Raw genomic sequence first — 24,668 nt, 5'->3', positions numbered from 1 at the left:
ACTACCCACTGTACCGTGGCCTCACTACCCACAGTACCGTGGCCTCACTACTCACTGTACCGTGGCCTCACTACCCAGTGTACCATGGCCTCATTACCCAGTGTACCGTGGCCTCACTACCCAAAGTACCGTGGCCTCACTACCCACTGTACCGTGGCCTCACTACCCAGTGCACCGTGGCCTCACTACCCAGTGTACCGTGGCATCACTACCCACAGTACCCGTGGCCTCACTACCCACAGTACCGTGGCCTCATTACCCACAGTAACGTGGCCTCACTACCCAGTGTACCGTGGCCTCACTACCCACTGTACCGTGGCCTCACTACCCGCTGTACAGTGGCCTCACTACCCACAGTACCGTGGCCTCACTACCCACAGTACCGTGGCCTTACTACCCACTGTACCGTGGCCTCATCACACACTGTACCGTGGCCTCACTACCCACTGTACCGTGGCCTCACTACCCACTGTACCATGGCCACACTACCCACTGTACCGTGGCCTCACTGCCCACCGTGGCCTCACTATCCGCTGTACCGTGGCCTCACTACCCACTGTCCTGCGGCCTCACTACCCACTGTACCGTGGCCTCACTACCCAGAGTACCGTGGGCTCATTACCCACAGTACCGTGGCCTCATTACCCACTGTACCGTGGCCTCACTACCCACTGTACCGTGGTCTCACTACCCACTGTACCGTGGCCTCACTACCCACTGTACCGTGGCCTCACTACCCACTGTACCGTAGCCTCACTACCCACTGTACCGTGGTCTCACTACCCATTGTACCGTGGCCTCACTACCCAGTGTACCGTGGCCTCACTACCCACAGTACCGTGGCCTCACTACCCACAGTACCGTGGCCTCACTACCCTCAGTACCGTGGCCTCACTACCCACTGTACCGTGGCCTCACTACCCACTGTACCAAGGCCTCAATAACCAATGTACCGTGGCCTCACTACCCGCAGTACCGTAGCCTCATTACCCACAGTAAAGTGGCCTCACTACCCAGTGTGCCGTGGCCTCACTACCCACTGTACCGTGGCCTCATCACCCACTCTACCGTGGCCTCACTACCCACTGTACCGTGGCCTCACTACCCACTGTACCATGGCCTCACTACCCACTGTACCATGGCCTCACTACCCACTGTACCGTGGCCTCACTGCCCACCGTGGCCTCACTACCCGCTGTACCGTGGCCTCACTACCCACTGTCCTGCGGCCTCACTACCCACTGTACCGTGGCCTCACTACCCACAGTACCGTGGCCTCAGTACCCACAGTACCGTGGCCTCATTACCCACTGTACCGTGGCCTCACTACCCACTGTACCGTGGTCTCACTACCCACTGTACCGTGGCCTCACTACCCACTGTACCGTGGCCTCACTACCCACTGTACCGTAGCCTCACCACCCACTGTACCGTGGTCTCACTACCCACTGTACCGTGGCATCACTACTCACTGTATCGTGGCCTCACTACCCAGTATACCGTGGCCTCACTACCCACTGTACCGTGGCCTCACTACCCGCATTACCGTGGCCTAATTACCCACAGTAAAGTGGCCTCACTACCCAGTGTACCGTGGCCTCACTACCCACAGTAGCGTGGCCTCACTACCCAGTGTACCGTGGCCTCACTACCCACTGTACCGTGGCCTCACTACCCAGTATACCGTGGCCTCACTACCCACTGTACCGTGGCCTCACTACCCGCAGTACCGTAGCCTCATTACCCACAGTAAAGTGGCCTCACTACCCAATGTACCGTGGCCTCACTACCCACAGTACCGTGGCCTCACTACCCAGTATACCGTGGCCTCACTACCCACTGTACCGTGGCTTCACTACCCACTGTACCGTGGCCTCACTACCCACAGTATCGTGGCCTCACTACCCACAGTGCCGTGGCCTCACTACCCACTGTACCGTGGCCTCATCACCCACTGTACCGTGGCCTCACTACCCACTGTACCGTGGCCTCATCACCCACTGTACCATGGCCTCACTACCCACTGTACCGTAGCCTCACTGCCCACCGTGGCCTCACTACCCGTTGTACCGTGGCCTCACTACCCACAGTACAGTGGCCTCATTACCCACAGTACCGTGGCCTCATTGCCCACTGTACCGTGGCCTCACTACCCACTGTACCGTAGCCTCACTACCCACTGTACCGTGGTCTCACTACCCACTGTACCGTGGCCTCACTACTCACTGTACCGTGGCCTCACTACCCAGTATACCATGGCCTTACTACAAACTGTACCGCGGCCTCACTACCCGCAGTACCGTGGCCTCATTACCCACAGTAAAGTGGCCTCACTACCCAGTGTACCGTGGCCTCACTACCCACTGTACCGTGGCCTCACTACCCACTGTACCGTGGCCTCACTACCCACAGTACCGTGGCCTCACTACCCACAGTACCGTGGCCTCACTACCCACTGTACCGTAGCCTTACTACCCACTGTACCAAGGCCTCATTAACCAATGTACCGTGGCCTCACTACTCGCAGTACCGTAGCCTCATTGCCCACAGTAAAGTGGCCTCACTACCCAGTGTGCCGTGGCCTCACTACTCACAGTACCGTGGCTTCACTACCCACTGTACCGTGGCCTCATCACCCAGAGTACCGTGGCCTCACTACCCACTGTACCGTGGCCTCACTACCCACTGTACCATGGCCTCACTACCCACTGTACCGTGGCCTCACTGCCCACCGTGGCCTCACTACCCGCTGTATCGTGGCCTCACTACCCACTGTCCTGTGGCCTCACTACCCACTGTACCGTAGCCTCACTACCCACAGTACCGTGGCCTCATTACCCATAGTACCGTGGCTTCATTACCCACTGTAACGTGGCCTCACTACCCACTGTACCGTGGTCTCACTACCGACTGTACTGTGGCCTCACTACTCAGTGTACCGTGGCCTCACTACCCAGTGTACCATGGCCTCACTACCCAGTGTACCGTGGCCTCACTACCCACTCTGCCGTGGCCTTATTACCCACAGTAAAGTGGCCTCACTACCCAGTGTACCGTGGCCTCACTAACCACTGTACCGTGGCCTCACTACCCACTGTACCGTGGCCTCACTACCCACAGTACCGTGGCCTCACTACCCACAGTACCGTGGCCTCACTACCCACTGTCCTGTGGCCTCACTACCCACTGTACCAAGGCCTCATTAACCAATGTACCGTGGCCCCACTACCCACTGAACCGTGGCCTCATTACCCATTGTACCGTGGCCTCACTACCCACTGTACCGTGGCCTAATTACCCACTGCACCGTGGCCTCACTACCCACAGTACCGTGGCCTCACTACTCACTGTACCGTGGCCTCACTACCCAGTGTACCATGGCCTCACTACCCAGTGTACCGTGGCCTCACTACCCGCAGTACCATAGCCTCATTACCCACAGTAAAGTGGCCTCACTACCCAGTGTACCGTGGCCTCACTACCCACAGTAGCGTGGCCTCACTACCCAGTGTACTGTGGCCTCATTACCCACAGTACCGTGGCCTCACTACGCGCTGCACCGTAGCCTCACTACCCAGTGTACAGTGGCCTCACTACCCACCGTGGCCTCACTACTCACAGTACCGTGGCCTCACTACCCACAGTACCGTGGGCTCATTACCCATTGTACCGTGGCCTCACTACCCACAGTACCGTGGCCTCACTACCTAGTGTACCGTGGCCTCACTACCCGCAGTACCGTAGCCTCATTACCCACAGTAAAGTGGCCTTACTACCCACTGTACCGTGGCCTCACTACCCACAGTACCATGGCCTCACTACCCACTGTACCGTGGCCTCATTACCCACAGTACCGTGGCCTCACTACCCACTGTACCGTGGCCTCACTACCCACTGTACCATGGCCTCACTACCCACTGTACCGTGGCCTCACTGCCCACCGTGGCCTCACTACCCGCTGTACCGCGGCCTCACTACCCACTGTCCTTTGGCCTCACTACCCAGTGTACCGTGGCCTCACTACCCACAGTACCGTGGCCTCATTACCCACTGTACCGTTGCTTAAGTACCCACTGTACCGTGGCCTCACTACCCACTGTACCGTGGTCTCACTACCCACTGTACCGTGGCCTCACTACCCACTCTACCGTGGCCTCACTACCCATTGTACCGTGGCCTCACTACCCACAGTACCGTCACCTCAATACCCAGTGTACCGTGGCCTCACTACCCACAGTACCGTGGCCTCACTACCCACAGTGCCGTGGCCTCACTACCCACTGTACCGTGTCCTCACTACCCACAGTACCGTGGCCTCACTGCCCAGTGTACAGTGACCTCACTACCCACAGTGGCCTCACTACCCACAGTACCGTGGCCTCACTACCCACAGTACCGTGGGCTCATTACCCACAGTACCGTGGCCTCACTACCCACTGTACCGTGGCCTCATCACCCACTGTACCGTGGCCTCACTACCCACTGTACCGTGGCCTCACTACCCACTGTACCATGGCCTCACTACCCACTGTACCGTAGCTTCACTGCCCACTGTGGCCTCACTACCCGCTGTACCGTGGCCTCACTACCCACTGTCCTGCGGCCTCACTACCCACTGTACCGTGGCCTCACTACCCACAGTACCGTGGCCTCATTACCCACAGTACCGTGGCCTCATTACCCACTGTACCGTGGCCTCACTACCCACTGTACCGTAGCCTCACTACCCACTGTACCGTGGTCTCACTACCCACTGTACCGTGGCCTCACTACTCACTGTACCGTGGCCTCACTACCCAGTATACCATGGCCTTACTACCCACTGTACCGCGGCCTCACTACCCGCAGTACCGTGGCCTCATTACCCACAGTAAAGTGGCCTCACTACCCAGTGTACCGTGGCCTCACTACCCAGTGTACCGTGGCCTCACTACCCACTGTACCGTGGCCTCACTACCCACTGTACCGTGGCCTCACTACCCACAGTACCGTGGCCTCACTACCCACAGTACCGTGGCCTCACTACCCACTGTACCGTAGCCTTACTACCCACTGTACCAAGGCCTCATTAACCAATGTACCGTGGCCTCACTACTCGCAGTACCGTAGCCTCATTACCCACAGTAAAGTGGCCTCACTACCCAGTGTGCCGTGGCCTCACTACCCACAGTACCGTGGCTTCACTACCCACTGTACCGTGGCCTCATCACCCACAGTACCGTGGCCTCACTACCCACTGTACCGTGGCCTCACTACCCACTGTACCGTAGCCTCACTACCCACTGTACCGTGGCCTCACTGCCCACCGTGGCCTCACTACCCGCTGTATCGTGGCCTCACTACCCACTGTCCTGTGGCCTCACTACCCACTGTACCGTAGCCTCACTACCCACAGTACCGTGGCCTCATTACCCACAGTACCGTGGCCTCATTACCCACTGTACCGTGGCCTCACTACCCACTGTACCGTGGTCTCACTACCCACTGTACTGTGGCCTCACTACTCACTGTACCGTGGCCTCACTACCCAGTGTACCATGGCCTCACTACCCAGTGTACCGTGGCCTCACTACCCACTCTGCCGTGGCCTTATTACCCACAGTAAAGTGGTCTCACTACCCAGTGTACCGTGGCCTCACTACCCACTGTACCGTGGCCTCACTACCCACTGTACCGTGGCCTCACTACCCACTGTACCGTGGCCTCACTACCCACTGTACCGTGGCTTCACTACCCACAGTACCGTGGCCTCACTACCCACAGTACCGTGGCCTCACTACCCACTGTCCTGTGGCCTCACTACCCACTGTACCAAGGCCTCATTAACCAATGTACCGTGGCCCCACTACCCACTGAACCGTGGCCTCATTACCCACTGTACCGTGGCCTCACTACCCACTGTACCGTGGCCTAATTACCCACTGCACCGTGGCCTCACTACCCACAGTACCGTGGCCTCACTACTCACTGTACCGTGGCCTCACTACCCAGTGTACCATGGCCTCACTACCCAGTGTACCGTGGCCTCACTACCCGCAGTACCGTAGCCTCATTACCCACAGTAAAGTGGCCTCACTACCCAGTGTACCGTGGCCTCACTACCCACAGTAGCGTGGCCTCACTACCCAGTGTACTGTGGCCTCATTACCCACAGTACCGTGGCCTCACTACGCGCTGCACCGTAGCCTCACTACCCAGTGTACAGTGGCCTCACTACCCACCGTGGCCTCACTACCCACAGTACCGTGGCCTCACTACCCACAGTACCGTGGGCTCATTACCCACTGTACCGTGGCCTCACTACCCACAGTACCGTGGCCTCACTACCTAGTGTACCGTGGCCTCACTACCCGCAGTACCGTAGCCTCATTACCCACAGTAAAGTGGCCTTACTACCCACTGTACCGTGGCCTCACTACCCACAGTACCATGGCCTCACTACCCACTGTACCGTGGCCTCATTACCCACAGTACCGTGGCCTCACTACCCACTGTACCGTGGCCTCACTACCCACTGTACCATGGCCTCACTACCCACTGTACCGTGGCCTCACTGCCCACCGTGGCCTCACTACCCGCTGTAACGTGGCCTCACTACCCACTGTCCTTTGGCCTCACTACCCAGTGTACCGTGGCCTCACTACCCACAGTACCGTGGCCTCATTACCCACTGTACCGTTGCTTAAGTACCCACTGTACCGTGGCCTCACTACCCACTCTACCGTGGCCTCACTACCCACTGTACCGTGGCCTCACTACCCACTCTACCGTGGCCTCACTACCCATTGTACCGTGGCCTCACTACCCACAGTACCGTCACCTCAATACCCAGTGTACCGTGGCCTCACTACCCACAGTACCGTGGCCTCACTACCCACAGTACCGTGGCCTCACTACCCACTGTACCGTGTCCTCACTACCCACAGTACCGTGGCCTCACTACCCACTGTACCGTGGCCTCACTACCCACTGTACCGTAGCCTCACTACCCACTGTACCGTGGCCTCACTACCCGCAGTACCGTAGCCTCATTACCCACAGTAAAGTAGCCTTACTACCCAGTGTACCTTGGCCTCACTACCCACAGTACCGTGGCCCCACTACCCAGTGTACCGTGGCCTCATTACCCACAGTACCGTGGCCTCACTACGCACTGTACCGTAGCCTCACTACCCACTGTACCGTGGCCTCACTACCCACTGTACCGTACTCTCACTGACCACTGTACCGTACCCTCACTGCCCACTGTACCGTAGCGTCATTACAAACTGTAGTGTGACTTCAATAGTAGAGTGGCTTTACTACCCACTGTACCGTGGTGTCACTACCCACTGTACCGTGGCTTTAATACCCACTGTGCCGTAGTTTCACTACCCACTGTACCATGGAGTCACTAACCATTGTACCGTGTCTTCACTACCAACTGTACCCTGGCCTCACTACCGATTGCTCGGTAGCCTTGTTACCCCGTGTACCGTGGCCTCAATACCCACTGTACCATACCCTCACAGCCCATGGCCTCACTACTTACTGTACCGCAGTGTCATTATACACTGTACCGTGGCCTCACTACCCACTATACCGTGGCATCACTATCCGCTGTACCGTAGCTTCACTACCCACTGTACCGTGGCACCACTATCCGCTGTACCGTAGCTTCACTACCCACTGTACCGTGGCACCACAATTCGCTGTACCGTAGCTTCACTACCCACTGTACCGTAGTACCACTATCCGCTGTATCGTAGCTTTACCTCCCACTGTAACGTGGGTTCACAACCCACTATACTATGGTTTCGCTACCCAGTGTACCATAGCCTCACTGACCACTGTACCGTACCCTCACTGCCCACTGTACCGTAGCGCCATTACAAACTGTAGTGTGACTTCAATACCCACAGGAGAGTGGCCTCACTGACCACTGTACCGTACCCTCACTGCCCACTGTACCGTAGCGCCATTACAAACTGTAGTGTGACTTCAATACCCACAGGAGAGTGGCCTCACTGACCACTGTACCGTACCCTCACTGCCCACTGTACCGTAGCACCATTACAAACTGTAGTGTGACTTCGATACCCACAGGAGAGTGGCCTCACTACCCAATGTACCGTAGTGTCACTACCCACTGTACCGTGGCCTTAATACCTACTGTAGCATGGCCTCACTACCCACAGTCCCGTAGTGTCACTAACCATTGTACTGTGTCTTCACTACCCACTGTAACTTGGCCTCACTACCCACTTTACGATGGCCTCACTTCCCACTGTACTGTGGCACCACTATCTGCTGTACCGTAGTGTCATTACAAATTGTACCTTGGTCTCACTATCCGCTGTACCATGGCCTCACTGCCCACTGTAGCGTGGCTTTACTACTTCACTATCCACTGTACCGTACCGTCACTAGCCATTGTACCGTGGTCTCATTAATCACTGCATCGTGGCCTCACTTCCCACTGTACCTTGACTACACTACCCACTGTACCGTAACATCACTACCCACTGTACATTAGCCTCTGTACCATAGATTCACTACCCACTTTAACGTAGCGTCATTACTCATTGTAACGTATACACACTACCCACTGTAACGTAGCCTCACAACGCACTGTACCGTACCCTTAATACCCACAATACCATAGTCTCAGTACCCACTGTACAGTTGCCTCACTAGCCACTGTACCGTGGCCTTACTGGCCACAGTACCGTAATGTCATTACAAACTGTACCATGGCTTCACTACCCACTGTACCGTAGCCTTACTACTCACTGTGCCTTGGCTACACTACCCATTGTACCGTAGGATCAATACCATAGCTTCACTACCCACTTTACTGTAGCATCATTACTCACTGTACCATAGCACCACTACCGCAACCCCACTAACCACTGTATCGTGGACTCAGTACCCACATACCGCTGTCTCACTACCTACTGTACCGTAGTCTCACTACAGAATATACTCTACTCTCAATACCCTCTGTACCGTGGTCTCATTAGCCACTGTTCTTTGGCCTTCTTACTCACTGTACCGTGACCTCACTACACACTGTACCATGGCCTCACTACCCACCGTACCGTGGCCTCACTACCCACTGTACCGTGGCCTCACTACCTACTGTACCGTAGTCTCAGTACCCAATGTACCGTGGCCTCGCTATCCAATGTACCGTAGTCTCAGTACCTACTGTACCGTGGCCTAGCGATCCACTGTACCGTAGTCTCACTCCCCACTATCTCACTCCCCACTACCTCACTCCCCACTGTAACGTAGTGTCACTCCCCACTACCTCACTCCCCACTGTACCGTAATCTCACTACCCACTACCTCATTACCCACTACCTCATTCCCCACTGTACCGTAATCTCACTACCCACTACCTCACTCCCCACTGTATCGTAGTCTCACTACCCACTACCTCACTCCCCACTGTATCGTAGTCTCACTACCCACTACCACACTACCAACTACCTCACTCCCCACTGTATCGTAGTCTCACTACCCACTACCTCACTACCCACTGTACCGTAGTCTCACTACCCACTACCTCACTCCCCACTGTATCGTAGTCTCACTACCCACTACCACACTACCAACTACCTCACTCCCCACTGTATCGTAGTCTCACTACCCACTACCTCACTACCCACTGTACCGTAGTCTCACTACCCACTACCTCACTCCCCACTGTATCGTAGTCTCACTACCCACTACCTCACTACCCACTGTACCGTAGTCTCACTACCCACTACCTCACTCCCCACTGTATCGTAGTCTCACTACCCACTACCTCACTACCCACTGTACCGTAGTCTCACTACCCACTACCTCACTCCCCACTGTATCGTAGTCTCACTACCCACTACCTCACTACCCACTGTACCGTAGTCTCACTACCCACTACTTCACTACCCACTACCTCACTACCCACTACCTCACTACCCACTACCTCACTACCCACTGTACCATAATCTCACTGCCCACTACCTCACTCTCCACTACCTCACTACCCACTACCTCACTACCCACTACCTCACTTCTCACTGTACCGTAATCTCACTATCCACTACATCACTACCCACTACATCACTACCCACTACCTCACTACCCACTACCTCACTCCCCACTGTACCGTAGTCTCACTACCCACTACCTCACTACCCACTACCTCACTACCCACTACCTCACTACCCACTGTACCGTAATCTCACCACTTACTACCTCACTACTCACTACCTCACTCCCCACTGTAACGTAGTCTCACTACCCACTACCTCACTACCCACTGTACCGTAATCTCACTACCCACTACCTCACTCCCCACTACCTTACTACCCACTGTACCGTAATTTCACTACCTACTACCTCACTACTCACTACCTCACTACCCACTGTAGTCTCACTACCCACTGTACCGTAATCTCACTACCCACTACCACACTCCCCACTGTACCGCAATCTCACTACCCACTACCTGACTCTCCACTGTACCGTAATCTCATTACCCACTACATCACTACCCACTACCTCACTCCCCACTGTACCGTAATCTCACTACTCACTACCTCACTCCTCACTGTACCGTAGTCTCACTACCCACTGTACCGTCGTAGCCGCATTACCCACGGTGTAATCTCACTACCCACTACCTCACTACCCTCTACCTCACTACCCACTGTGCCGTAGTCTCACTACCCACTACCTCACTATCCTCTACCTCACTACCCACTGTACCGTAGTCTCACTACCCATTGTATCGTCGTAGCCTCATTACCCACTGTACCGTGGCCTCACTATCCACAACCTCACTACCCTCTACTTCACTACCCACTGTACCGTAGTCTCACTACCCACCGTACCGTAGTCTCACTACCCACTGTACCGTCGTAGCCTCATTACCCACTGTACCTTAATCTCACTACCCACTACCTCACTACCCTCTACCTCACTACCCACTGTACCGTAGTCTCGCTGCCCACTGTGCAGTCGTAACCTCATTACCCACTGTACCGCGACCTCACTATCCACTGTACCTTTACCTCGCTACCCATTGTACCGTGGACTGACTACCCACTCACTGTACTGTGGCCTCTATACCCACTGCATCTTTACCTCCCTACCCACTGTACCGTAGTACACTACCGACTGTACCATGGCCCCAAGGGGTGGGAGGCAGATGATGTGAGGCAAGTGGTGGGAGGCTGGTGGTTGAAGGCAAGTGGTAGGAGGCAAATGGCAGAAGGCTGATGATAGAAGGGAGGTGTTTGAAGGCGAGTGGTGGGAGGGAGCTGATGGAAGGTAATTGGTAGGAGGCAAGTGGTGGGAGGTAAGTGGTGGGAGGTAAGTGATGGGAGGCAGATAGTGGGAGGCAAGTGCTGGGAGGCAGGTGGCGGAAGGTAACTGGTGGGAGGCAAGTCGTAGAAGGTAATTGGTGAGAGGCAAGTGACGGGAGGCTGGTGGATGGAGGCAAGTAGTGGGAGGTAAGTGGTAGAAGGCAAGTGGTGGGAGGCAGGTGGTGGGAGGCAGGTGGTGGGAGGCAAGCGGTGGAAGGTAATTGATAGGAGGTAGGTGGTGGGAGGCAAGTGGTGGAAGGTAACTGATAGGAGGCAGGTGGCGGAAGGCAAGAGGTCAGAGGCAGGTGGTGGGAGGCAAGCGGTTGAAGGTAATTGATAGGAGGCAGGTGGTGGAAGGCAAGTGGTGGGAGACAGGTGGTAGGAGGCAAGTGGTGAGAAGTAGGTGTTGGAAGAAGCAGGTGCTGGTGGGAGGCAAGTGATGAGAAGCAGGTGATGGGAGGCAAGTGTTGGGGAGGGTGGGAGACAAATGGTAGATGGTGGGAGGCAGATGGTGGGAGGCAGATGGTGGGAGTCATAAGCATGGAAACAGGTGGTGGGAGTCAGGTAATGGGAGGCAGGTGGTGGAAGGTAACTGGTGGGAGGCAATAGGGGGGAGGTAAGTAGTGTGAGGCAAGTGGTCGGAGGTAAGTGGTAGGAGGCAGATGGTGGGAGGCATGTGGTAGGAGGTAGGTAATGGGAGGCAAGTGGTGGGAGGCAAGTTGTGGGAGGCAGATGGTGGGAGGTAAATGGTGGGAAGCTGATGTTGAGAGGCAAGTGGTAGGAGGCAGGTGGTGGGAGGCAAATGGTGGGAGGCAAGTGGTGGAAGGCAGGTGGTGGGAGGCAGTTGCTGGGTGGCAGGGGGTGGGAGACAATGTGATGGGATGCAAGTGGTGGGAGGTAGGTGGTGGGAGGTAAGTGATGGGGGGCAGGTGGTGGGAGACATGTGATTATGGGCAAGTAGCGGAAGGCAGGTGGTAGGAGGCAAGTAGTGGGAGGGTAGTGATGGGAGACAAGTGATGGTAGGCAGAAAATAGGAGGAAGGTGGTGGGAGGAAAGTGGTAGACGACAAGTGTGCTGGGAGGCAGGTGATGGCAGGTAAGTGATGGGAGGGAAATGGTGGGAGGGAAGTGATGGGAGGCAAGTGGTGGGTGGTAGTTGGTGGGAGGCAAGTGATGGGAGGTAGGTGGTTGGAGGCAGGTGGTGTAAGGTAGGAAGTGTTAAGGAAGTTATGGGAAGCAGGTGCTGGGAGGCAAGTCGTGTGAGGCACGTGGTTGGAGGCAGGTGGTGCGAGGCAGGTTGTGTGATGGAGGTTAGAGGCAGGTGCTGGGAGGCAAGTGGTGTAAGGCACGTGGTTGGAGGCAGGTGCTGGGAGGCAGTTGGTAGGAGGCAGGTGGTGCGAGGCAGGTGGTGGTAGGTAAGTGGTGAGAAGCAGGTGTTGGAAGGCAGGTGATGGAAGGCAGGTGGTTTGAGGCAAGTGGTTGGGGGCATGTAGTGGGAGGCAGATGGTGGAAGGTAATTGGTGGGAGGCAAGAGGTCGGATGTAGCTGGTGTGAGGCAGGTGGTGGGAGGCAGGTGGTGGGAGGCAAGTGATGGGAGGCAGGTGGTGGGAGGCAGGTGGTGGGAGGCAGGTGGTGGGAGGCAGGTGGTGGGAGGCAAGAGGTGGGATGTAGCTGGTGTGAGGCAGGTGGTGGAAGGTAAGTGATGGGAGGCAGGTGGTGGGAGGCAGGTGGTGGGAGGTAAGTGATGGGAGGCAGGTGGTGGGAGGCAGGTGGTGGGAGGCAGGTGGTGGGAGGCAGGTGGTGGGAGGCAGGTGGTGAGAAGCAGGTGTTGGAAGGGTAACTCGTGGTAGGCTTGTGTTTGGATGTAAGAGGTGGGAGGCAAATGGTTGGAGACAATTGGTGGGAGGCAAGTGGTGGAAAATAACTGGTGGGAGGCATGTGATGGGTAGCGGTGGTAGAAGGTAATTGATGGAAGACAGATGGTGAAAGGTAGGCGGTAGATGGTGCGAGGCAAGTAGTGGGAGGAAAGTGGAGGAAGGAAACTGGTGGGAGGCAGGTCGTGGTATGCATGTAATGGGAGGCAAGTGGTGGGAGGCAGGAGATGAGAGGCAACTGGTAGGAGGTAGGTGGTGGGAGGCAGGTGGTTGGAGTCAAGTGGTGGGAGGAAGTTGTTGGGAGGTAGGGATTGGGAGACAAGTAGTGGGAGGCAAGTGTTGGGAGGCAGCTAGTGGGAGGCAAGTGGTGGGAGGAAGATGGTGGGAGGTAAGTGGTGGGAGGCATGTGGTTGGATGAAAGTAGTGGGGGGAAGGTGGCGGGAGGCAGGTGGTAGGGGGGTGGTAATGGGAGACAAGTGATGGTAGGCTAATGGTGGGAGGCAGGTGGTGGGAGGGAAGTGGTGGAAGGCAAGCGTCCTATGAGGGAGGCAGAGGTAGGTAAGTGGTTGAAGGGATGTGATGGGAGGTAAGTGGAGATAGGTATTTGGTGGGAGGAAAGTGGTAGAAAGCAGTTGGTGAGAGGCAATCGGTGGGAGGCAGGTGGTGGGAGGCAATCGGTGGGAGGCAGGTGGTGGGAGACAGGTGGTGGGAGGAAGGAGGTTGGAAGCAAGTGGTGGGAGTTAAGGGGTAGGAGGCAGATGGTGGGAGGCAGATGGTGGGAGGCAGACGGTTGGATCCAGGTGGTATGAGGCAGGTAGTGTGATGGAAGTTGTGGGAGGCAAGTGGTGTAAGGCTCGTGGTTGGAGGCACGTGATGAGAGGCAGTTGGTGGGAGGCAGGTGATGGGAGGCATGTGATTAAGGGCAGGTGAGGGGAGGTAGGTGGTAGGGGGCAAGATGTGGAAGGTAAGAAGTAGAAGGTATTTGGTGGGAGGCAGGTAACCGAAAGCAGGTGGAGGGAGGCAAGTGGTGAGAGGCAGGTGGTTGGAGGCAAGTAGTGGGAGGTAGGTGGTGGAAGGCAATTGTTGGGAGGCAAATGGTCTGAGGCAGGTGATAAGAGGCAGGTGGTTGGAGGCAAGTGGTGGGAAGCAGATGATGCGAGGCAAGAGGTGAGAGGCAGGTGGTGAGAGTCAAGTGGTGGGAGGGAGGTGGTGGAAGGTAATTGATGGGAGGCAAGTGGCGGGAGGTAAGTGGTGGGACGCAGGTTGTGGTAGGCACGTGGTGGAAGACGGGTGGTAGGAGGCAGGTAGTGGAAGATAGATGATGGAAGGCAGGTGATGGAGGGTAAGTGGTGGAAGGCAGGTTGTGAGAAATAAGTGGTAGGAACTAGTTGGTGGAAGGTAATTGGTGGTAGGTAAGTGGTGGGAGGTAAGTCGTTGAAGGAAGGTGTTGGGATGCAGGTGTTGGGAGGCAAGTGGTGGGAGGCAAAAGGCGAGAGACAGGTGGTAGGAAGCACCACTTGCCTCCCACCACTTACCTACCACCAATAGCCTTCCACCAACTGCCTCCTACCGTTTGCCTCCCACTAATTAACTTCCACCACTTGACTCCCACCAGTTACCTTCCACCACCTGCCTCCTATCACCTGCCTTCCACCACCTGCCTCCCACCGTTTGCCTCGCACCAATTACCTTCCGTCACCTGCCTCCCATCATTTGCCTTCCACCACCAGCCTTTCACCAGTTACTCTCCCCCACCTGTCTCTCACCATTTGTCTCCCATCATTTGCCTTCCACCAGTTACTTTCCACCCATGTCTCTCACCATTTGCCTCGCATCACTATCCACCCACCACCTGCCCCACACCATCTGCCTCCCACCACCTGCCCCACACCATCTGCCTCCCACCACCTGCCTCCCAACACGTGCTTCCCACTGTTTGCGTTCCACCACCTCCATCCCACTACTTGTCTCCCACAACTTGTCTCCCACAACTTGTCTCCCACCACTTGTCTCCCACCACTTGCTTTCCACGTTTGAGTCCCACTTCTTGCCTCCCACCACTTGCCTTCAACGACCTGTCTCCTACAACCTGCCTATCACCATTTGCCTACCCCGATTTGCCTCCAATCAATTGCCTCCCACCACCTATCTCCCACCAAATACCTCCCACCACTTGCCTCCCACCACCTATCTCCCACCAAATGCCTCCCACCACTTGCCTCCCACCACCTGCCTCCCACTACTTGCTACCTACCATGTGCCTCCCATCACTTGTTTCCCACCACCTGCCTCCTACCATGTGCCTCCAACCAACTGCCTCCCACCACCTGCCTCCAACTACCTGCCTCCAACCACCTGCCTCCCACCAGCTGACTTCCACCACTATCTACCAATCTACCAATTACCCTCCACCACCTTCCTCCCAACACTTGCCTCCTACCAGTTACTTTCCACCACCTGCCTCTCAGCATCGGCCTCCCACCACTTGCCTCCCAACAATTACTTTCCACCAGTTGCCTCCCAACACCTGCCTTCCAAGAATTACCTCCCACCACTTGCCTCCAACAAATTACCTTCGACCTGCCTCCCATCAACTGCCTCCCGCCAATTACCTTTCACCACTTGCCTCCCACCACCTGGCTCCCATTAGTTACATTCCAATACCTGCCTCCTAGCATCTGCAGGTGGTGGGAGGCAAGTGGTGGGAGCCAAGTGGTGGAAGGTAATTGGTAGGAGACAGGTGGTGGAAGGCAAGTGGTGGAAGGTAATTGGCTGGAGGCAGGTGATGGGAGGCAAGTGGTCAAAGGTAATTTGTGGGAGGCAGGTGGTAAGATGAAAGTGGTGGAAGGCAGGTAGTGGGGGGCAAATAGCGGGAGGCAGGTGATGGGAGGCAAATAGTGGGAAGTAGTTGGTTGAAGGTAAATGATGGGAAGGAGGCAGGTGGTGGGACGTAAATAGTGGGAGGCAAGCGGTGGAAGGCAGGCAGTGGGAGGCAGGTGGTGGGAGGCAGGTGGTGGGAGGCAGGTGGTGGGAGGCAAATGATGGAAGGTAACGGGTGGGAGGCTGATGTGTAAGGTTATTGGTGGGAGGCAGGCGGTGGTGGGAGGCAGGCGGTAAGTGGTGGTAGGCATATGGCGAAAGGCAGTTAGTTGAAGGTAAATGGTGGGAGGCAAGTGGTGGGAGGTAAATGGTACGTGGAAAGCGGTGGGAGGCAAGTGGTGGGTGGCAAGTGGTGGGTGGCAAGTGGTGGGTGGCAAGTGGTGGGTGGCAGGTGATGAAAGGTATTAGGTGGGAGGCAGATTGTGCTTGTCAAGTTGTGGAAGGTAATTGTTGGGAAGCAGGTGGTGGGAGACAAGTGATGGAAGGTAATTGGTGGTAGGCAGGTGGTGGGAGACAAGTGATGGAAGGTAATTGGTGGTAGGCAGGTGGTGGGAGACAAGTGATGGAAGGTAATTGGTGGTAGGCAGGTGGTGGGAGGCAAGGGGTGGGAGGCAAATAGAAGGAAGCAGGTGTTGGAAGGAAAGAGGAGAGGCAGGTGGTGGGAGGCAGGTAGTGAAAGGTAATTGGTGGTAAGAAGGTAATGGGAGGCAGGTGGTGAGAGGGAAGTGGTGAAAGGCAAGTGATGGGAGGCAAGGGGTAAAAGGCAAGAGCTGGGAGGCAAATGTTGGGAGGCAGGTGGTAAGAGGCAGGTAGTGGAACATAAATGTTGGGAGGCAGGCAGTGGTAGGAGGCAAATTATGGGAGGTAGGTGGTGTAAGGCAGTTGGTGGGAGGCAAGTGGTAGGAGTTAAACAGTAAGAGGCAAGTGATGGGAGCCATGTAGTGGGAGATGAATAGTGGTATTCAAGTGGTGGGAGGCAGGTTGTGGGAGGTAAATGGTAAAGGCAGGTGGTGAAAAGTAACTGGTGGTGTGAGGCAAAATTGGGATTCAGATGGTGGGAGGCGAATGGGTGGAGGCAGGTAATGAGAAGTAACTGGTGGGAGACAAGTGATGGGAGGCAAGAGGTGGAAGGCAAAAGGTGAGAGCCAAGTGGTGGAAGGTATTTGGTGGGAGACAGGTGGGGAAAGGCAATTGGCGAAAGGCAGGTGGTGGGGGGCAAGTGGGCGAAGGTAAGTTGTGGAGGCAGTTGGTGGGAGGAAAGAGATGGGAGGCAAAAAGTGGTAACAGGCAAATGGTGGGAGCAGATGGTAGAATTCATTAGTGGGAGGCACGTGGTGTAAGGTGATTGGTGAGAGCCAGGTGGTGGTAGGCAAGTGATAGGAGGCAAATGGTGGAAGGTAATTGGTAGGAGGCAGGTGTTTGGAGGCAAATGGTGGGAGGCAGGTGATGGAAGATAATTGTTGGGAGGCAGGTGGTGGGAGGCAAGTGGTGGAGAGTAATTCCTGGAAGGCAGGTGTTGGGAGGCAAGTGGTTGAAAGTACTTGGTGAGAGGCAGACGGTGAGAGGCAAATGGTGGGAGGCAGATGTTGAGAGGCAGGTGGTGAAAGGTAGCTGGTGAGAGCCAGGTGGTGGGAGGCAAGTGATAAGAGGCAGATGGTAGAAGGTAATTGGTAGGAGGCAGGGGGTTAGAGGCAAATGGTGAGAGGCAGGTAGCAGGAGGCAAGTAGTGGTTGGAGGCAAATGGAGAGAGAAAGATGGTGGAAGGTAACTGGTAGGAGGCAGGTGGCGTGAGGTGATTGGTAAGAGGCAGGTGGTAAGAGGAAAATGGTGGGAGGCAGATGGAGGGAGGTAAGTGGTGGAATGCAAATGGTAGAAGACATTTAGTTGAATGTAAAAGGTGGGGGACAAGATGTGGGAGGTAAGTGGTGGGCGGTAAGTGGTGGGAGGCAGGTAGTGAAAGGTAGCAGGTGGCAGGCAGATCGCACGACGCAAGTTGTAGAAGGTAATTAGTGAGAGGCAGTTGGTGGGAGACAAGTGGTGGGAGGCGGGTAGGCAGGTGTTGAGAGGCAGTTGGTGGGAGACAAGTGGTGGGAGGCGGGTAGGCAGGCGTTGAGAGGCAGTTGGTGGGAGACAAGTGGTGGGAGTCGGGTAGGCAGGTGTTGAGAGGCAGTTGGTGGGAGGCAAGTGGTGGGAGGCGGGTTGGCAGGTGTTGAGAGGCAGGTGGTGGGACGTAAGTGGTGGGAGGCGGGTTGGCAGGTGTTGAGAGGCAGGTGGTGGGACGTAAGTGGTGGGAGACAGGTGGTGGGGGACAATTGGTGGGAGGTAAGTGGTAGGAGGGAAGTGGTGGGAAGAAGCTAGTGGGAGGCTGGTGATAGGAGGTAGGTGGCGGTGGTGATGGCAGGAGGAAACTCTCGTATTACCTCAGCCCTGGCTTGGGGGAGGGGAGCCAGCACGCGCGCCCTACATACACCACGTGCTCCAGGCCAACGTGTTGCGCCATCATGACCCGCTTGGCTGGTCTGCTTTGTCTTGTAATGGTTCATGTGGGACTAGACGTTCCCCACCTCCCTCATCACACTCTCATCATCCATACTTTCTACACCTGATTTCATACACACACACACACACACACACACATACACACACACACACATACACACACACACACATACACACACACACACATACACACACACACATATATATATATATATATATATATATATATATATATATATTTTTTTTTTTTTTTTTTTTTTTATACTTTGTCGCTGTCTCCCGCGTTTGCGAGGTAGCGCAAGGAAACAGACGAAAGAAATGGCCCAACCCCCCCCATACACATGTACATACACACGTCCACACACGCAAATATACATACCTACACCGCTTTCCATGGTTTACCCCAGACGCTTCACATGCCTTGATTCAATCCACTGACAGCACGTCAACCCCTGTATACCACATCGCTCCAATTCACTCTATTCCTTGCCCTCCTTTCACCCTCCTGCATGTTCAGGCCCCGATCACACAAAATCTTTTTCACTCCATCTTTCCACCTCCAATTTGGTCTCCCTCTTCTCCTCGTTCCCTCCACCTCCGACACATATATCCTCTTGGTCAATCTTTCCTCACTCATTCTCTCCATGTGCCCAACCCATTTCAAAACACCCTCTTCTGCTCTCTCAACCACGCTCTTTTCATTTCCACACATCTCTCTTACCCTTACGTTACTTACTCGATCAAACCACCTCACACCACACATTGTCCTCAAACATCTCATTTCCAGCACATCCATCCTCCTGCGCACAACTCTATCCATAGCCCACGCCTCGCAACCATACAGCATTGTTGGAACCACTATTCCTTCAAACATACCCATTTTTGCTTTCCGAGATAATGTTCTCGACTTCCACACATTTTTCAAGGCTCCCAAAATTTTCGCCCCCTCCCCCACCCTATGATCCACTTCCGCTTCCATGGTTCCATCCGCTGACAGATCCACTCCCAGATATCTAAAACACTTCACTTCCTCCAGTTTTTCTCCATTCAAACTCACCTCCCAATTGACTTGACCCTCAACCCTACTGTACCTAATAACCTTGCTCTTATTCACATTTACTCTTAACTTTCTTCTTCCACACACTTTACCAAACTCAGTCACCAGCTTCTGCAGTTTCTCACATGAATCAGCCACCAGCGCTGTATCATCAGCGAACAACAACTGACTCACTTCCCAAGCTCTCTCATCCCCCACAGACTTCATACTTGCCCCTCTTTCCAAGACTCTTGCATTTACCTCCCTAACAACCCCATCCATAAACAAATTAAACAACCATGGAGACATCACACACCCCTGCCGCAAACCTACATTCACTGAGAACCAATCACTTTCCTCTCTTCCTACACGTACACATGCCTTACATCCTCGATAAAAACTTTTCACTGCTTCTAACAACTTGCCTCCCACACCATATATTCTTAATACCTTCCACAGAGCATCTCTATCAACTCTATCATATGCCTTCTCCAGATCCATAAATGCTACATACAAATCCATTTGCTTTTCTAAGTATTTCTCACATACATTCTTCAAAGCAAACACCTGATCCACACATCCTCTACCACTTCTGAAACCACACTGCTCTTCCCCAATCTGATGCTCTGTACATGCCTTCACCCTCTCAATCAATACCCTCCCATATAATTTACCAGGAATACTCAACAAACTTATACCTCTGTAATTTGAGCACTCACTCTTATCCCCTTTGCCTTTGTACAATGGCACTATGCACGCATTCCGCCAATCCTCAGGCACCTCACCATGAGTCATACATACATTAAATAACCTTACCAACCAGTCAACAATACAGTCACCCCCTTTTTTATGAATTCCACTGCAATACCATCCAAACCTGCTGCCTTGCCGGCTTTCATCTTCCGCAAAGCTTTTACTACCTCTTCTCTGTTTACCAAATCATTTTCCCTAACCCTCTCACTTTGCACACCACCTCGACCAAAACACCCTATATCTGCCACTCTGTCATCAGACACATTCAACAAACCTTCAAAATACTCATTCCATCCTCCTTCTCACATCACCACTACTTGTTATCACCTCCCCATTTACGCCCTTTACTGAAGTTCCCATTTGCTCCCTTGTCTTACGCACCCTATTTACCTCCTTCCAGAACATCTTTTTATTCTCCCTAAAATTTACTGATAGTCTCTCACCCCAACTCTCATTTGCCCTTTCTTTCACCTCTTGCACCTTTCTCTTGACCTCTGTCTCTTTCTTTTATACTTCTCCCACTCAATTGCATTTTTTCCCTGCAAAAATCGTCCAAATGCCTCTCTCTTCTCTTTCACTAATACTCTTACTTCTTCATCCCACCACTCACTACCCTTTCTAAACAGCCCACCTCCCACTCTTCTCATGCCACAAGCATCTTTTGCGCAATCCATCACTGATTCCCTAAATACATCCCATTCCTCCCCCACTCCCCTTACTTCCATTGTTCTCACCTTTTTCCATTCTGTACACAGTCTCTCCTGATACTTCCTCACACAAGGTCTCCTTCCCAAGCTCACTTACTCTCACCACCTTCTTCACCCCAACATTCACTCTTCTTTTCTGAAAACCCATACAAATCTTCACCTTAGCCTCCACAAGATAATGATCAGACATCCCTCCAGTTGCACCTCTCAGCACATTGACATCCAAAAGTCTCTCTTTCGCACGCCTGTCAATTAACACGTAATCCAATAACGCTCTCTGGCCATCTCTCCTACTTACATAAGTATACTTATGTATATCTCGCTTTTTAAACCAGGTATTCCCAATCATCAGTCCTTTTTCAGCACATAAATCTACAAGCTCTTCACCATTTCCATTTACAACACTGAACACCCCATGCATACCAATTATTCCCTCAACTGCCACATTACTCACCTTTGCATTCAAATCACCCATCACTATAACCCGGTCTCGTGCATCAAAACCGCTAACACACTCATTTAGCTGCTCCCAAAACACTTGCCTCTCATGATCTTTCTTCTCATGCCCAGGTGCATATGCACCAATAATCACCCACCTCTCTCCATCAACTTTCAATTTTACCCATATTAATCGAGAATTTACTTTCTTACATTCTATCACATACTCCCACAACTCCTGTTTCAGGAGTATTGCTACTCCTTCCCTTGCTCTTGTCCTCTCACTAACCCCTGACTTCACTCCCCAGACATTTCCAAACCACTCTTCCCCTTTACCCTTGAGCTTCGTTTCACTCAGAGCCAAAACATCCAGGTTCCTTTCCTCAAACATACTACCTATCTCTCCTTTTTTTACATCTTGGTTACATCCACACACATTTAGGCACCCCACTCTGAGCCTTCGAGGAGGATGAGCACTCCCCGCGTGACTCCTTCTTCTGTTTCCCATTTTAGAAAGTTAATACAAGGAGGGGAGGATTTCTGGCCCCCCGCTCCCGTCCCCTCTAGTCGCTTTCTACGACACGCGAGGAATACGTGGGAAGTATTCTTTCACCCCTATCCCCAGGGATAGTATACATATATATACACACACACACACACACACACATACGCACATACACACACACACCCACACACATACATATACATATGAAAAATGTAAGAAACAATTTAGAAAACAAACTTTTAGCTTGAAAAGAATGAAAAAAAAATGAACGTCACATAATGGATCAACCTCTGGCTATGGTAAAGGAAATGTACAATTTATTCACACAAACGTCAATAGCAGTTCTCATCAATTTCACCACTGAATCAATAAGCTTCAATGTCTAAGCTACATTTTTCTCCAACTTCACTATTCTCTTGTCAAAGCACCATGCATGAAAACTATCACTCCAGTAACACAACTATAAACATTTACTTCCCCTTTAAAAAGTTCTGGGGAAGTCTGTCTCGATACACTGCGGCGAGGCGACGCGACGCTGACACAATCACTGTCACAATATCACTTCTGCCTCCTTCCAAGCGTTGTTTCAGGGAATAATTCCGGGTTGCTGAAGTGCCGCATAGGCTGGCACGATAGCCCGGGCCACATCGAAGACGTTATGAGCCCGGCCGTTGTCCACAGACGATTATCTTGAACGTGATGATATTCCACTCTTGTATGTATGTATATACTCTTGTATATATATATATATATATATATATATATATATATATATATATATATATATATATATATATATATATATATATATATATATATATTATCTTTTTCTTTTAAACTATTCGCCATTTCCCGCGTTAGCGAGGTAGCATTAAGAACAGAGGACTGGGCCTTTTTTGGAATATCCTCACCTGGCCCCATCTGTTCCTTCTTTTGGAAAATTAAAAAAAACGAGAGGGGAGGATTTCCAGCCCCCCGCTCCCATATATATATATATATATATATATATATATATATATATATATATATATATTTTTTTTTTTTTTTTTTTTTTTTTTTATACTTTGTCGCTGTCTCCCGCGTTTGCGAGGTAGCGCAAGGAAACAGACGAAAGAAATGGCCCCCCCCCCCATACACATGTACATACACACGTCCACACACGCAAATATACATACCTACACAGCTTTCCATGGTTTACCCCAGACGCTTCACATGCCTTGATTCACTCCACTGACAGCACGTCAACCCCTGTATACCACATCGCTCCAATTCACTCTATTCCTTGCCCTCCTTACACCCTCCTGCATGTTCAGGCCCCGATCACACAAAATCTTTTTCACTCCATCTTTCCACCTCCAATTTGGTCTCCCTCTTCTCCTCGTTCCCTCCACCTCCGACACATATATCCTCTTGGTCAATCTTTCCTCACTCATTCTCTCCATGTGCCCAAACCATTTCAAAACACCCTCTTCTGCTCTCTCAACCACGCTCTTTTTATTTCCACACATCTCTCTTACCCTTACGTTACTTACTCGATCAAACCACCTCACACCACACATTGTCCTCAAACATCTCATTTCCAGCACATCCATCCTCCTGCGCACAACTCTATCCATAGCCCACGCCTCGCAACCATACAACATTGTTGGAACCACTATTCCTTCAAACATACCCATTTTTGCTTTCCGAGATAATGTTCTCGACTTCCACACATTTTTCAAGGCTCCCAAAATTTTCGCCCCCTCCCCCACCCTATGATCCACTTCCGCTTCCATGGTTCCATCCGCTGACAGATCCACTCCCAGATATCTAAAACACTTCACTTCCTCCAGTTTTTCTCCATTCAAACTCACCTCCCAATTGACTTGACCCTCAACCCTACTGTACCTAATAACCTTGCTCTTATTCACATTTACTCTTAACTTTCTTCTTCCACACACTTTACCAAACTCAGTCACCAGCTTCTGCAATTTCTCACATGAATCAGCCACCAGCGCTGTATCATCAGCGAACAACAACTGACTCACTTCCCAAGCTCTCTCATCCCCAACAGACTTCATACTTGCCCCTCTTTCCAGGACTCTTGCATTTACCTCCCTAACAACCCCATCCATAAACAAATTAAACAACCATGGAGACATCACACACCCCTGCCGCAAACCTACATTCACTGAGAACCAATCACTTTCCTCTCTTCCTACACGTACACATGCCTTACATCCTCGATAAAAACTTTTCACTGCTTCTAACAACTTGCCTCCCACACCATATATTCTTAATACCTTCCACAGAGCATCTCTATCAACTCTATCATATGCCTTCTCCAGATCCATAAATGCTACATACAAATCCATTTGCTTTTCTAAGTATTTCTCACATACATTCTTCAAAGCAAACACCTGATCCACACATCCTCTACCACTTCTGAAACCGCACTGCTCTTCCCCAATCTGATGCTCTGTACATGCCTTCACCCTCTCAATCAATACCCTCCCATATAATTTACCAGGAATACTCAACAAACTTATACCTCTGTAATTTGAGCACTCACTCTTATCCCCTTTGCCTTTGTACAATGGCACTATGCACGCATTCCGCCAATCCTCAGGCACCTCACCATGAGTCATACATACATTAAATA

This window comes from Panulirus ornatus, chromosome 35 (genome assembly GCF_036320965.1).
Source record: "Panulirus ornatus isolate Po-2019 chromosome 35, ASM3632096v1, whole genome shotgun sequence".
Lineage (NCBI taxonomy): Eukaryota > Metazoa > Arthropoda > Malacostraca > Decapoda > Palinuridae > Panulirus > Panulirus ornatus.
Note: the sequence above shows the minus strand (reverse complement) of the source record.